Source organism: Salmo salar, chromosome 17 (genome assembly GCF_965601325.2).
Source record: "Salmo salar chromosome 17, fSalSal1, whole genome shotgun sequence".
Lineage (NCBI taxonomy): Eukaryota > Metazoa > Chordata > Actinopteri > Salmoniformes > Salmonidae > Salmo > Salmo salar.
In genome coordinates, this window is record NC_138307.1 from 21,243,612 (window position 1) to 21,261,751 (window position 18,140).

The following is an 18,140-nucleotide window of genomic DNA, read 5'->3' on the forward strand; positions in this document are numbered from 1 at the left end:
CACACCCTCTCTCTAACCTCCTCACAACACACCCTCTCTTTAACCTCATCACAACACACCCTCTCTCTAACCTCATCACAACACTCACTCTCTCTAACCTCATCACAACACTCACTCTCTCTAACCTCATCACAACACACCCTCTCTCTAACCTCCTCACAACACCCTTTCTTTAACCTCATCACAACACACCCTCTCTTTAACCTCATCACAACACACCCTCTCTCTAACCTCATCACAACACTCACTCTCTCTAACCTCATCACAACACACCCTCTCTCTAACCTCATCACAACACACCCTCTCTCTAACCTCATCACAACACACACTCTCTTTAACATCATTATCACAACACACATACTATTCACTGATGCACATACAGTAGGCTACAGCACTCGTAAACACACACACACACACACACACACACACACACACACACACACACACACACACACACACACACACACACACACACACACACACACACACACACACACACACACACACACACACACACACACACACACACACACACACACACACACACACACACACACACACACACACACCTCCCTCAGTTTAGTGTTTCTGATGTTGAACCTGACTCCAGGGGCCCATATCTGGCTGATTATTGCTACCGTATTGCGTCTGTCTATCATCATGACTTATTCATTGACTGCTACACTGAGACCTGATCCCCAGGGAGAACTGAGCACGGCAGACATATGCAGCAGCACCACTGGATTCACTTTCTCACCTGGCTCTACTCATTGTTTCTAGACTACTGACTCACAGACTATGGGGTGGTGGACACCTTTACACACTGATAGACAACTGACAATCATCATTACTGTACAACCATCCTAGGTTCTATTGAGACAGAGAGCACTGTCTGCATTGAAAGGCTCGGCCTCGTTCCCACAACTTGGTTTTAAGTACTGCGCTTTGTGTTTCAAAGGAAGGTGTTCTGTAACAGAGAAAGAGAGAGAAAGAGAAGCCCGGTTGATACCTGGTTCTAACATGGACCCTTTGTCCTGATCTTGTCCACATTCTGATTGTGCCCACATTTTTAGACTGTAGTCAGACACGCATTGTGTCAGGATATTAATCAAGTGTAAGCAGATCTAGCTGGTCAAACCGTTTAAATCATCTTTACACCGGCCTATCTGGCACCAGCTAATCTGGCCAAAATGTGGACACAGTGGACAGATAAGAGACACATTTTAATACAATGTGTAGACGTGGCAAACCTTGATCAGATAGTGATTGGATCACATTGATCAGATCCCGAAACTCACATGTTAGCGCAAGATGTGAACGAGGCTATTCAGAGGGAGAAAGAGAGAAGGGGCGGTTACGAGAGAGAGAAGGAGTCTTATAAAGAGTTGGGGTCTTATGCATAAAATGAAGCAGAGAGAGAGGGAAAATAGAGAGAGTAAGTAAGAGGGAGGTCTATTACAAGAGAGTGTAATGGTACATAGGCCTACATTTCATCACTGACAGCTAGGACACCTTGAAGAGAGAGGACATTGACATCAACAGAGGAGGCCCCATGTACCTACAAGTCAATACCCTACTACCGTTACGTAAGAACTGCATCCCTGCAGAGAGAGTTGAGAGGAGGGGCTGCAAAAGGAGTACACACAACCTGATTGGCCGAGAAGATGAGAGATGTGGGGTCTCTGGGAAGACCACCTTCACACTGAGGTGTCTTCAGTGTTCACCAGGTGCTGAAGGGTTTTCAGATTTTCTGTCTGAGCTTCAAATTAGCGTCCTTCTCAGGTTAGTATGTAACAAATATTAGAGGAGGAACAGAACAGTCCCGCGTGATAACCTGTTAGGTAGCATGCTTATGTCATGAAGTGGTTAGTCAAATGTGTACAGAATGGTGTCAAACATATAAGTGGAGAATAGACACTCATTTTCTGGGGTAGGATGGGTTTTACGCTGTAGGTTCACACATGGAGCATTTATGGAGAGAGAAGCATATCTACTAGCTAGCTCTAGTTTGGGAAAGGTAGGAGAGTGGGTCTGTGTGTCCCATCCCTCAGCGAAGCCTGAAGCCAGGAGAGGAGAAGAGCAGCCCGCCTCCCCACAGACCTATCAGACAGGAGCTAAACAGGCGCCATGGCAACAGGCCAGGCTGGCTGCACACATGCCACATGAGCGTGAATGTGCTACACTGGTTCCCCCCCACCTATCCCCCCTCACACATAACCCCTAGATCTCCTCCCGGCCTCCCAGCTTCGGGGATGGGTCTCCTACAGCATCACTGGTCATGTGACCTCCTACAGGTGCTAGTAGTAGCAACATGGCTGGGAGATCTCTGTGGTCCCTGGGCGTCAGAGGGGGGGTCTGATGACATCACTGGGCTCAGCAGGGACGAGGCATCCCCTTGTTTGGCCAATTGGCTTTTATCACATCTGAGCAGAGCTAAGAATAAAGCCAGCCAGGGAGCATGATAACCACACGGATGCTCCTCAGAGTCTGCATAGAAGAGAGGCAATGTTGGCTGACATGAGACGGTTGGAGGAGGGTAGGGAACGGAATGTTTAAAATAGGATGAAGCGTTACGTGGCAACAAGCAATCTCAGTTTTAGAGTGGTACTCAAGGGGGCTTAGAGCTTTGAGAGTGAAGGCTGGTAGAGATACATGCACACATGAAATGTATTTGATAGAGAGAAAACGTCCAGCTGCATGATATCTCAAGGTGAAACATAAACCGCCCTTGTGTCAGCTTGGCCCAGGAGTATGACAAAGTTGCCCCTATATGCTGATCTAAGGACAGTTTCACATCTCCCTCCCTAGTGATTAAGGTCAGGTTTGGGGGAGACTAAACTGATTTCAGACCTGTGCCTATGGGCAGCTTCCAACTGGAAATCCTGCTGCTCTTTGTATCCTATAGATGCTGCTGTGGCTTGGATTCCCAGTAGTGTCAGACCTGGGGCGTGTCTGTCATGTTGACGGACAGCGGATGGACAGCAGGCAGCTGTGAGTCGTTGCTGCACTACTTTGTGGTGAGAAAAATCCCTCCTGGGTGTAGATACAAACAGTAAACCACACTGAAAGTGAGAACTCCCACACCAAGATTATCCAACTGTGTTATTTGACAAACCCATAAAGAGGACTAAAATTACATCCATGCCATAATGGAGAAAGCTAGTGGGGGTATTGTTGTTTTATGTATTTATAGTTTTATTGTATTTGTAGTTTTATGACATCATGTGTATCATGAAGAGTGAACTTGAGGTAGCCACATGAGAGCTGTTTTGTGAGGAGAATGGTGGACTGGAGCAGTGTGACCTCTGTGTGTAGTAGGAAGAACTAATCTATGAAACACAGCTAACCAGAAGAGCTAACCAGGATAAGGTCATCCCTGCTGATTACAGGTTATCATGTGACCCACAGACATGGTGATAGCCCATCTTCAGTTGGTTGGACGGGGAAGGGGGAAGGGCAGAGCGGGAGATGTACTGTCTGTTACTGCAGCACCCGTACACTGTTAATAAGCTGTCAGTTTTGAATGGGGGGGGGGGGGGGGGGGGGTTAAGAATTACCTCTACAGCAGAGCAGTTGAGTTTCCCCTAGCTAGCTGCAAAAACACGGTGTCACAAACATGCACCCAATGCCAAGTGCTATGTGACAGAAGTCATTTTAGAACACCCCGAAATGAAACACCATCAGGATGATAACAATCATTGTCGCCCTGGCAACTATCTCCATGACCCCTGGTTAGATGGCATAGTGTTTCACTTTACAGATAGTGCCCTGGAGGACGTCCATGTAACCTAAGTACAGATATTAGATCTTAATTTGATCACCCTGTTCTTGCAGGAAATGTACTACACAGCAGGAAACACAACTTTTAGTGTATTCAAGGTTTAAAAAGGATTCTAAAGTCTGTAATTTCCACTTTAAATGTCTGACTTGATTTGCCCTAACTAAAAATGCATCAAACCTTACAAAAATGTCCATTAATTATAATCCACACAATAATACACATTTCCTGTTGCTGCAGGATTATTTCCCTGCTGTTAGAAACTGGTCAAAAAAAGATCTAACATCTGTAGCCTACTGTGTGAGGTTGTTTTTGTGTATTGATGGTGTTCTTCCATCAAGGCTTTCTCGCCCTTCAACCCCTATATAAATCTATACGGTGGCTATGTACAGTAGATACAATGAAAATGTAAGCTAACTTTCCTGGCCTAGTGTTTTAGAGTCATATCTAAGCTACAGCGCTCTAGTGGGCCTGTGGTTACTGGTGTTGATGCAAAGCTTTGGCTTGTTTCGGAGGAGTCAAATTAAGCTGTTGCAGTTTTGTGGTTCTTGAAACCACCAGTTGGTTCATTTCCCTCACCACTCCCTTCCTATAAGTCCTTCAAATGTAACTTGTATATTCAATTCAGAGGAGTTTTAATTACAACTCGTTTCTCAAGCACTCATTTCGAAACCATTCATTTGATTTTAACAAAGGGATTTTTAGACTCAAATGGTATTTCAGAATCGCTGTTTTTAGCCCTTCCAGTCCGTCACCCGATAGCTTGGTATTTAGTTGTTGTTGGTGGGGGCATAGCTCTGGTCTGGCGTCTGCAGGGATAAAGCCTTTATTGTGCCCTATAAGGAAGAGTTGGAAAATCCCTCGGGTCAATCTGCACTGGCCCGTAGCTGTCCCATTCTCCTCCAAACAAAAGCAGGGATTAGGAACTCAACACAAACCCTGTGATCAACAAGGAGTGAACTGCCCAGAGCTGATCGGAGGGGTATACTACAAAGCAAGATCAATAACTTAGCCAGATAACTTGGCAAAATTGAAAGATAAGCCTGAAATTGACATAGTCTAATTGCCTCAACAACCAAAACACATACTTCAGTTTAGTTTTCTTAATTCACCAAAAAAATCTATAGTTATTTCTGGTTGTTTAAAAGGTTAATTGACAAAGTAATTTATCCTGCTTTGTAGCATACTCCTCTGATCTCTGCTCCATTTAAATGACCCGCAGGTTAACTTTAAAAAAGGGATGGAAAATGTATTCTTATGGCAGGGGTTGTGTTGACATTTCACACGTGGGTGTGCTCTGTGGGGTTAGAGAAGGGGTGGTAACCGTCTAGGACAGGTCATAAGTGTCACAGTCTTTTGTTTTTGACTGGACTGTTAACCAGTAAAAAATTTTGTTATAAATGAGAAGGTATTATCAGAGGGTAGAGGGAAAAATAGGACACACGCACCCAGGTCTGCAACTAAACATTTGAGTCGGCAGAGAAAGTCAGGGTTGTTTGTCATACAAAAACCACCATATGAAATTGACCTGTTTTGTTGCCAGGTAAAATAGTTAAAAAAAATAAGCAACTGGCCCATGAAGCTTAAGCCATTGGTGTTTGCAACATTACTGTTGTTGTGGGTTTGATACCCGCAGTGGTCACTTAAAATTGTGTTTCCACAGGCAGCCCAATTCTGATCTTTTATCACTAATTCGTAGTTTGACCAATCAGACCAACCCTCCCCCACCCCACCCCACCCTCTCTAGAACACTGCTGCTACTCTGTTATCTATGCATAGTCACTTTAATAACTCTACCTACATGTACATATTACCTCAATTACCTCAATTAGTTTAAATGTATTTGGCTAAGGTGTATGTAAACTTCCGACTTCAACTGTAGGACACTAAAGAGGCCTTTCTACTGACTCTGAAAACACCAAAAGAAAGATGCCCAGGGTCCATGCTCATCTGTGTGAACGTGCCTTAAGCATGCTGCAAGGAGGCATGAGGACTGCAGATGTGGCAGGACTGGCAAAAAATGATTTTCACTGAAGAGTCTCAGTTTTGTCTCACCAGGGGTGATGGTCGGATTTGCATTTATCGTCGAAAGGAATGAGCGTTACACCGAGGCCTGTACTCTGGGGCGGGATCGATTTGGAGGTGGAGGGTCCGTCATGGTCTGGGGCGGTGTGTCACAGCATCATCGGACTGAGCTTGTTGTCATTGCAGGCAATCTCAACGCTGTGCGTTACAGGGAAGACATCCTCCTCCCTCATGTGGTACCCTTCCTGCAGGCAAATCCTGACATGACCCTCCAGCATGACAATGTCACCAGCCATACTGCTCGTTCTGTGCATGATTTCCTGTAAGACAGGAATGTCAGTGTTCTGCCATGGCCAGCGAAGAGCCTGGATCTCAACCCCATTGAGCACGTCTGGGACCTGTTGGATCGGAGGGTGAGTGCTAGGGCCATTCCCGCCAGAAATGTCTGGGAACTTGCAGGTGCCTTGGTGGAAGAGTGGGGTAACATCTCACATCAAGAACTGGCAAATCTGGTGCAGTCCATGAGGAGGAGATGCACTGCAGTACTTAATGCAGCTGGTGGCCACACCAGATACTGACTGTTAGGGGACACATTATTGACCTTTGTTCAGGGACACATTATTCTATTTCTGTTAGTCACATGTCTGTGGAACTTGTTCAGTTTGTCTCAGTTGTTGAATCTTGTTATGTTCATACAAATATTTACACATGTTAAGTTTGCTGAAAATAAACGCAGTTGACATTGTGAGGATGTTTTTTTTTTTTGCTGAGTTTATATACATATATTTCTTAAATATACTTTCCTTTATTCTTTTCCACTGACCCTACCACCCCTCTCCTAATCGGAGTAAACTAATGAATAACAACACTTAGGCTTCTACTTCCAGCTAATACATACTATATACATTTTACAGACACAATCTATTTTACAATAGTTATATTTTGTTCTTAGTTCTAGCCTCAACCTCTCATCTTTTTCTGATGTCCATCCAGTTTGATTTCTATTTGCCATACATTGTTTACTGTAATGTTTAACAACAGTTCTGAATCTATATACGTTTTACGGACACAGTATATTTTACATGTTATCTTGTTGTTATTAGTCCCACCCTCCAGCTCCATTCAACCCCTCCCATCTATCTCTTAACACCATCCATATTGGATATCTATTTGCCATATATGTTTCAACTGTGCTGTGATGTTTCACATTCTCATAGTTTCTCCAGATTGTAAATTAGAGATGGCATTTTTTTGCTAAAAGTATTATTATATTATTGATCAATTGACTATGTGTAATGAACACGAAGGGAGACAGAGAGCTGGCTTCATGCGCAGGAGATGTTTAAGCAGGTGTTTAAGGACCACAGGAGGAGGCAGGTAGCTGAGTCCAGGGGCAGGCAGAAGGTCAGAAGGTCATACACAGGGGGTACAAAAAGGCAACAGTACAGGCAGGGAAAAGGCTAGTAACGTTGTCCGGGAGATCAGGCAATAGGTTGATAACAGGAAATCCGATAGGCTGAAGTACAGGCAGGGAATAGGCAAAACTATCATAGACGGGAGGCGTAAATTACAGGAAACCCAGCTCTTCGAACCGCCATGTGTCACAAAACAAACAATACGTCACAATGATATGGTTCAAAGAACTGAACTAAATAGGTGTGATAATGACATACAGGTGTGTGAACAGGTGATCAGAATTCAGGTGATTGGGATCTGGAGAGTGAGTGGCGTTCAGGGGATCTATGTGTTTGAAAGTGTGAGTTGGAAGCAGACGTTACACTATGACTTTTCAAATCACCCAGTAGTGTTATCTGCAGAGTTAGCTCCAGGTAAATGTTTCAATTCTTTAGCCATTCCTGGACCTGTGACCAAAAATGAGCTACATATGGACAGTACCAAAACAAATGATCTAATGACTCTGCCTCCTCACAGCAGAATCTGCAGAGCTGGGAAGGTTGTATCCCCCATATACATAACATTATATTGGTTGCAAGAATTGTGTATAATAATTTAAATAGAAGCATTTCTACATTTTGAATACGGCGTCGTTTTGCGTATCAGATCATGAACCACGTGCCATGGAATCGGTACATCGAAAATCTCTTTTGCAATCTATATGTCACAGTTGTTATTTTGTAGGTCCTTAAATGAAACTGGTATACTTTTTTATTTATCACAATTTTCTTTAACCACTTTAGTTTTTTAATGCAGGGCTGAAAGACAAGTTCCTTACTTTTCCCCCCTTCCACTTAAATCTTCCATTTTTGCAGTAATGCTGCAATTAGGTTTGGTGGACAGAGACTAGGTTTGGTGGATAGACAAGACAGGGAATCAAGATTGATGCAGCAGAGTTCTCATCATGCTCTCTCTACAGTCCAGCATATTGGCAATTTGTGCTAGTAATATTCTATGACACAGCTCAGTGAGTTTGACAGCTTGTCCTGGACAGACTCATCTTCTCAGAGATATTAGAGGGAAAAGTACATCCTGCTAGTCTGTCTCCTGCTGCTAGACGTTTCACATAATGATCCATAAATGTCATATCCCAAGAAATGTCACAGATATAATCGTTAGACAATAAAGGCAAACAAATGTTTCTCTGAAGGAACATCTGACAATCTGCTGGATAGCTTTACCAATTGTGCCAGTAACCAAAAGGTTGTCGTTCTGCCCCTGAGCAAGGCAATTAACCCACTGTTCCCGGGCTCCGAAGACGTGGATGTCAATTATGGCAGCCCCCCGCACCTCTCTGATTCAGAGGGGTTGGGTTAAATGCGGAAGACATTTCAGTTGAATGCATTCAGTTGTACAACTGACTAGGTATCCCCGTTTCACAATTCACACATTGGGCACATACAGCCGCCTGCTTCAATCGGTAATGCAGCACCTCCTGAAACATAATCTAGTCTCTACTGGGATGGGCTGATCTGATGATGTCGTGAGGTATCTGATTAAGTTTAACATCTCCCACAGGTCATTTTAATGATCATTTAGATTCCTTATAGGATGTGTCAAACCTTGTGATGTGGGCTCCACCTTCAAGCCCACATTGACTTGAAGCACCTTGGCTCAGAGCAACGCATCATAACTGGCAACCATAAGTGGGTAAATCCTGTGTGGAGATAATCACTGTATGACAAAAATAAATAATGGAAACGTATGTAGCTAGACATGGCTGCTACAAATCCAGCTCTCATAAATCCACTTGCAGCACAGCAGGAAAGGGCAGATACATTACATTAGACTCTAGTTGTGGATTAGTCTAGAAAAGGGCTTAAGCAACAGGCATGGGGAAAGTGAGAGGTTTCAGATGTGTTAGAAAGAGATTTGGGAACTTGAAGGGTAATCTCTTCACCCAGAACCACATTTTGCGTCCATGCTAGCCAGCTACTCAATTTATGTCAAAAGAGACTACTTGAAGGGAGGTAATATACACAGTCCAACTCTTGAACCCAACAAGATGGCCTCCCCCTATGGTACACATAGCCCATATAGGACCAGGTAGGGCGCTGGTCAAAAGCAGTGCACCAAACAGTAGGGAAGCGGGTGTCATTGGGATTTAAAAGTGGAGTCGTATCACCAGATTTGATTTCCCATTTCAACAGTGGATATTCAAATCCATGAGCTGGTTCTCTTCTTTTCTCTGCAGCAAGTGGAACAGAAGACTGAGGGGAAGGAGACAACACACAGACTCATCCAAGATCCCAACGGAGCAGAGAGGTCAGCACTATTGACACAGACTCATCCAAGATCCCAACGGAGCAGAGAGGTCAGCTCTATTGACACAGACTCATCCAAGATCCCAACGGAGCAGAGAGGTCAGCACTATTGACACAGACTCATCCAAGATCCCAACGGAGCAGAGAGGTCAGCACTATTGACACAGACTCATCCAAGATCCCAACGGAGCAGAGAGGTCAGCACTATTGACACAGACTCATCCAAGATCCCAACGGAGCAGAGAGGTCAGCACTATTGACACGGACTCATCCAAGATCCCAACGGAGCAGAGAGGTCAGCTCTATTGACACAGACTCATCCAAGATCCCAACGGAGCAGAGGTCAGCTCTATTGACACAGACTCATCCAAGATCCCAACGGAGCAGAGAGGTCAGCACTATTGACACGGACTCATCCAAGATCCCAACGGAGCAGAGAGGTCAGCTCTATTGACACAGACTCATCCAAGATCCCAACGGAGCAGAGAGGTCAGCTCTATTGACACAGACTCATCCAAGATCCCAACGGAGCAGAGAGGTCAGCTCTATTGACACTGCGGCTCCTCTAATGCGCTGAACTAAAGCTGACCTCCAATGATTTCACTTTGCTATTCTTAGAGCTGCTGCATTGTCCTCAATTCACACCGAGGAAAGTACAAGTGAGATAAAGGAATCGTGCCTATCCTCTTGAGGATGGTTTCTTAAACCATGAGTGGACCCAAAGTGGGCCCTGGGCATCTGAGGTGTGTCATGAGTTACAGGAATACATCTATAATCATACACTATTTGTATATCTCTTGTTAATTTAGGTCATTGGAGAACGATTAGGGTCACAGCGGGATGGTCATTTTGGGTCACAAGTTTAAAAAGTTTAGGAACCCCTGCTCTAGTATAGTAATAGTAACCTATTCGAACAGATAGTAAATTGACAGAGGAAGTAGGCCGTAGCCCCTCTCTGCATCCCCACTCATATGGCATCATATCAAATCATATCCCTTTAATCAAACACAGGATACAGTGTCCAATGCACATCCAGTGATCTAAATATGCTCAGCATGAGGACAGGAGCACCAGAACTATTTTTGTAAGAAATGATTCCCTGGTATCCCAGCTGCTGCTAAGCTTTACAGTACTGGATCAACAAAGAGATGTCTCCCTGCCATCGCCAGCATCCCTCCCTACCGCCAGCATCCCTAGTCCACCTTCATGTGTCCTTCCTCTCCTCTGCTTCTTCCTCCTCCCATCTCATTCAGCATTGCTGCGGTGATGTCATCATTCCCTGCTCCAGCCGAGCCAGAGATTTTGTCCTGAGCTCTCCAAGAGCTGCAGCAGCCATCACATCACCCCCTCCCCCCACCCCGCCGCAGGTAGCGCAGGTTGCTAGGATATGCTTTCCCTGGCTGCCTAGCAACAGATAAACGTTGTGTTTCTTCCTGATGGATGACGCAGGACTGCTTTAACACCTTCACTTTGGCTGCTCACCCACCCTCTGGGCAGCGACGTGGGACTCTGGGCAGCGACGTGGGACTCTGGGCAGCGACGTGGGACTCTGGGCAGAGACGTGGGACTCTGGGCAGAGACGTGGGACTCTGGGCAGAGACGTGGGACTCTGGGCAGAGACGTGGGACTCTGGGCAGCGACGTGGGACTCTGGGCAGAGACGTGGGACTCTGGGCAGAGACGTGGGACTCTGGGCAGAGACGTGGGACTCTGGGCAGAGACGTGGGACTCTGAACAGCAAGTCCATAATGACACTTTTGGTAATTTAGAATGATGATAATGGACTTAATTTACAGGACATCAAACGGTCTGTTCAAGCTCGGTACCAATTGAAAATAACTTTAAAAAGTAGAAGTGACATTCAATTTAATGGGAGGTAATCAAAAAAATATAAAAAGTTGAATTAAATGTAACCATGTTGGAACTTTTAGGAAACGTTCTGTTAAAGGAATGAAATACCAAGAAAATAGTTTTTGTAGTAAAATTCCTTAAATGTGCTGACAATGTTGCAGAACCAAGCAACTGTCCTGCACCATTCCCAGAAAGTTGTTAGAAGGTTGTATACAAAATAATCAGAGCACAACCTCACTCTCACCAAGCTCTAAGAAACATATGGTTCTCAGAATGTTATGTGCTAGCTGGGTAATGTATTCCAAAATATGACTTAGTTGGAGTAAAAAAAATACTAAAGTACTGTTGTTTGTGTGTGTGTGTGTAGGCACGTCAAGAGAACTCTGTAGATCTAGTGGCCTGATGAGTCCTAGTGGCTGGGGCAGCAGAGCAGAGAGCCCATTAAAAGTGAACAGCCCTTAAACAAACAAACTACTCATCCATCCCACAGAATATGAGGAGCACCAAACACACGCTGGAGCATTCAGTGTACTGCCACACACCCCCACAGGTCAAGCTGGATATCAGGGAAGAGTAGAGCACTTAGCTCGTCCTCTCCAGACAGAGATGGTACCCAGCCACTGAGACCTTCTATAAATAAACTCTGCTGAAGAGCTGTGTGAGTCAAATACACCCGCTGGGCAGAAGTGGAAGCACTGTGTAGCTCTTCAACTTTCCACCAAAACTTTGTTGAGTTGGGGGTGCTGAGTTCTGCTCCATCTTTCAGATGACGCACTACAACAAGAATAGCAAGGTAAAGATATCTTTCTAAGACCTTTCCAAAGCTTTGCATCTAGAAGCTCGCAAAAACATACCGGCCTTCAATTAAAATGTTCTACTTCAAGTTTGGTATTTCTTTAGCTGATAAGCAATAGCTTTGAACAGACAATGATTGTGTCCCAGACACTAATATATGTATCTATAGTTCAAGTAATGCAGCAGCAACTATTAAAATGATGATATAATCCAACATTATCACAGCCTCTAGACATTTCTACTGAACAGCTCAATGACAGCCCATAACCATCACATATATGACCCCAGTGACCCAAAGGGTGTGTGTGTGTGTGTGTGTGTGTGTGTGTGTGTGTGTGTGTGTGTGTGTGTGTGTGTGTGTGTGTGTGTGTGAGTGAGAGTACCTTGCCCTCCCCTGTGACAGACACTACCCAGCTGCTGTAGCTTTAAAGTTCATAGGAGGCAGATCTCATCAGAAGAGAACAGAACAGTGGTGGCCTGGCAGGACGGGGTCATGTGTTTAGCACACACACACACTACACACACACACACACACACACACACTCCACAAACACACACACTGTCTTGTCTCCTCAGTGTCTAGCGGTCATAGCTCTACACTGGATTTGGGATTTCACAGGTCGCTGGCCTCGTGGTATGCTCCGAGGCGGGGGGATCACGTCCCAGGGATTTGGAACAATCCGAAGGGGACGTGGGTCAAAACAACGCTGTGGCTTTAGCACGTGAGTGACGCACATTGGCACACACACAGAATAACAATAGGATATTCTGGGCCAGTAGTGACCTAACTACAGTATGCTGTGCTGTTGACTGGGAGCTAACATAATGACAACATCTCTAATGTCTTGTATGCATCAGAGTATGAAAATCACCATAGCATCATATTATATACAGTGGGATCACAGGACCAATTAACAGACAGCTATTAGAACAACTGTTGGAAAAAGTACTCAACTGTCATACTTGAGTAGAAGTAAAGATACCTTAGTAGACAATAACTCAAGTAAAAGTGAAGGTCACCCAGTAAAATACTACTTGAGTAAAAGTCTAAAAGTATTTGGTTTGAAATGTACTTAAGTATCAAAAAGCAAAAGTATAAATCTCTATTTTCTTGTTTTTTTAAATGTATTGATAGCCAGGGGCACACTTCAACACTCAGACATAATTTACAAACAAACCATTTGTGTTTAGTGAGTCTGCCAGATCAGAAGCAGTAGAGATGACCAGGGATGTTCTCTTGATAAGTGCGTGAATTGGACCATTTTCCTGTCCTGCTAAGCATTCAAAATGTACCCAGTACTTTTGTGAGTCAGGGAAAATGTATGGAGTACAAAGTACATTATTTTCTTTACGAATTTAGTGAAGTAAATGTAAAAGTTGTCAAACATATCAATAGTAAAGTACAGATACCCCCAAAAAATACTTAAGTAGTACTTCAAAGTATTTTTACTGAAGTAATTTACACCGCTGATAAGAACACAGGAACAACTAACAGAGAACTATAAGAACACAGGACCAGCTAACAGAGAACTATAAGAACACAGGACCAGCTAACAGAGAACTATAAGAACACAGGACCAGCTAACAGAGAACTAATAGAACACAGGACCAACTAACAGAGAACTAATAGAACACAGGACCAACTAACAGAGAACTATAAGAACACAGGACCAACTAACAGAGAACTATAAGAACACAGGACCAACTAACAGAGAACTATAAGAACACAGGACCAACTAACAGAGAACTATAAGAACACAGGACCAACTAACAGAGAACTATAAGAACACAGGACCAACTAACAGAGAGCTATAAGAACACAGGACCAACTAACAGAGAGCTATAAGAACACAGGACCAACTAACAGAGAACTATAAGAACACAGGACCAACTAACAGAGAGCTATAAGAACACAGGACCAACTAACAGAGAACTATAAGAACACAGGACCAACTAACAGAGAGCTATAAGAACACAGGACCAGCTAACAGAGAGCTATAAGAACACAGGACCAGCTAACAGAGAACTATAAGAACACAGGACCAACTAACAGAGAGCTATAAGAACACAGGACCAGCTAACAGAGAACTATAAGAACACAGGACCAACTAACAGAGAGCTATAAGAACACAGGACCAGCTAACAGAGAACTATAAGAACACAGGACCAGCTAACAGAGAACTATAAGAACACAGGACCAACTAACAGAGAACTATAAGAACACAGGACCAACTAACAGAGAACTAAAAGAACACAGGACCAACTAACAGAGAACTATAAGAACACAGGACCAGCTAACAGAGAGCTATAAGAACACAGGACCAACTAACAGAGAGCTATAAGAACACAGGACCAACTAACAGAGAACTATAAGAACACAGGACCAACTAACAGAGAGCTATAAGAACACAGGACCAACTAACAGAGAACTATAAGAACACAGTACCAACTAACAGAGAACTATAAGAACACAGGACCAACTAACAGAGAACTATAAGAACACAGGACCAACTAACAGAGAACTATAAGAACACAGGACCAGCTAACAGAGAACTATTAGAACACAGGACCAACTAACAGAGAGCTATAAGAACACAGGACCAACTAACAGAGAGCTATAAGAACACAGGACCAACTAACAGAGAACTATAAGAACACAGGACCAACTAACAGAGAGCTATAAGAACACAGGACCAACTAACAGAGAACTTTAAGAACACAGGACCAACTAACAGAGAACTATAAGAACAAAGGACCAACTAACAGAGAGCTATAAGAACACAGGACCAACTAACAGAGAACTATAAGATCACAGGACCAACTAACAGAGAACTATAAGAACACAGGACCAACTAACAGAGAGCTATAAGAACACAGGACCAACTAACAGAGAACTATAAGAACACAGGACCAACTAACAGAGAGCTATAAGAACACATGACCAACTAACAGAGAGCTATAAGAACACAGGACCAACTAACAGAGAACTATAAGAACACAGGACCAACTAACAGAGAACTATAACAACACAGGACCAGCTAAGAGAGAACTTTAAGAACACAGGACCAACTAACAGAGAACTATAAGAACACAGGACCAACTAACAGAGAACTATAAGAACACAGGACCAACTAACAGAGAACTATAAGAACACAGGACCAACTAACAGAGAGCTATAAGAACACAGGACCAACTAACAGAGAGCTATAAGAACACAGGACCAACTAACAGAGAACTATAAGAACACAGGACCAACTAACAGAGAACTATAAGAACACAGGACCAACTAACAGAGAGCTATAACAACACAGGACCAACTAACAGAGAGCTATAAGAACACAGGACCAACTAACAGAGAGCTATAAGAACACAGGACCAACTAACAGAGAGCTATAAGAACACAGGACCAACTAACAGAGAGCTATAAGAACACAGGACCAACTAACAGAGAGCTATAAGAACACAGGACCAACTAACAGAGAACTATAAGAACACAGGACCAACTAACAGAGAACTATAAGAACACAGGACCAGCTAACAGAGAACTATAAGAACACAGGACCAGCTAACAGAGAACTATAAGAACACAGGACCAGCTAACAGAGAACTATTAGAACACAGGACCAGCTAACAGAGAACTATAAGAACACAGGATCAGCTAACAGAGAACTATAAGAACACAGGACCAACTAACAGAGAACTATAACAACACAGGACCAGCTAACAGAGAACTATAAGAACACAGGACCAGCTAACAGAGAACTATAAGAACACAGGACCAACTAACAGAGAGCTATAAGAACACAGGACCAACTAACAGAGAGCTATAAGAACACAGGACCAACTAACAGAGAGCTATAAGAACACAGGACCAACTAACAGAGAACTATAAGAACACAGGACCAACTAACAGAGAACTATAAGAACACAGGACCAACTAACAGAGAACTATAAGAACACAGGACCAACTAACAGAGAACTATAAGAACACAGGACCAGCTAACAGAGAACTATTAGAACACAGGACCAACTAACAGAGAGCTATAAGAACACAGGACCAACTAACAGAGAGCTATAAGAACACAGGACCAACTAACAGAGAACTATAAGAACACAGGACCAACTAACAGAGAGCTATAAGAACACAGGACCAACTAACAGAGAACTTTAAGAACACAGGACCAACTAACAGAGAACTATAAGAACAAAGGACCAACTAACAGAGAGCTATAAGAACACAGGACCAACTAACAGAGAACTATAAGATCACAGGACCAACTAACAGAGAACTATAAGAACACAGGACCAACTAACAGAGAGCTATAAGAACACAGGACCAACTAACAGAGAACTATAAGAACACAGGACCAACTAACAGAGAGCTATAAGAACACATGACCAACTAACAGAGAGCTATAAGAACACAGGACCAACTAACAGAGAACTATAAGAACACAGGACCAACTAACAGAGAACTATAACAACACAGGACCAGCTAAGAGAGAACTTTAAGAACACAGGACCAACTAACAGAGAACTATAAGAACACAGGACCAACTAACAGAGAACTATAAGAACACAGGACCAACTAACAGAGAGCTATAAGAACACAGGACCAACTAACAGAGAGCTATAAGAACACAGGACCAACTAACAGAGAACTATAAGAACACAGGACCAACTAACAGAGAACTATAAGAACACAGGACCAACTAACAGAGAACTATAAGAACACAGGACCAACTAACAGAGAGCTATAACAACACAGGACCAACTAACAGAGAGCTATAAGAACACAGGACCAACTAACAGAGAGCTATAAGAACACAGGACCAACTAACAGAGAGCTATAAGAACACAGGACCAACTAACAGAGAGCTATAAGAACACAGGACCAACTAACAGAGAGCTATAAGAACACAGGACCAACTAACAGAGAACTATAAGAACACAGGACCAACTAACAGAGAACTATAAGAACACAGGACCAGCTAACAGAGAACTATAAGAACACAGGACCAGCTAACAGAGAACTATAAGAACACAGGACCAGCTAACAGAGAACTATTAGAACACAGGACCAGCTAACAGAGAACTATAAGAACACAGGATCAGCTAACAGAGAACTATAAGAACACAGGACCAACTAACAGAGAACTATAACAACACAGGACCAGCTAACAGAGAACTATAAGAACACAGGACCAGCTAACAGAGAACTATAAGAACACAGGACCAACTAACAGAGAGCTATAAGAACACAGGACCAACTAACAGAGAGCTATAAGAACACAGGACCAACTAACAGAGAGCTATAAGAACACAGGACCAACTAACAGAGAACTATAAGAACACAGGACCAACTAACAGAGAACTATAAGAACACAGGACCAACTAACAGAGAACTATAAGAACACAGGACCAACTAACAGAGAACTATAAGAACACAGGATCAGCTAACAGAGAACTATAAGAACACAGGACCAACTAACAGAGAACTATAAGAACACAGGACCAGCTAACAGAGAACTATAAGAACACAGGACCAGCTAACAGAACTATTAGAACACAGGACCAACTAACAGAGAACTATAAGAACACAGGACCAACTAACAGAGAGCTATAAGAACACAGGACCAACTAACAGAGAGCTATAAGAACACAGGACCAACCAACAGAGAGCTATAAGAACACAGGACCAACTAACAGAGAGCTATAAGAACACAGGACCAACTAACAGAGAATTATAAGAACACAGGACCAACTAACAGAGAACTATAAGAACACAGGACCAACTAACAGAGAGCTATAAGAACACAGGACCAACTAACAGAGAGCTATAAGAACACAGGACCAACTAACAGAGAGCTATAAGAACACAGGACCAACTAACAGAGAGCTATAAGAACACAGGACCAACTAACAGAGAACTATAAGAACACAGGACCAACTAACAGAGAGCTATAAGAACAC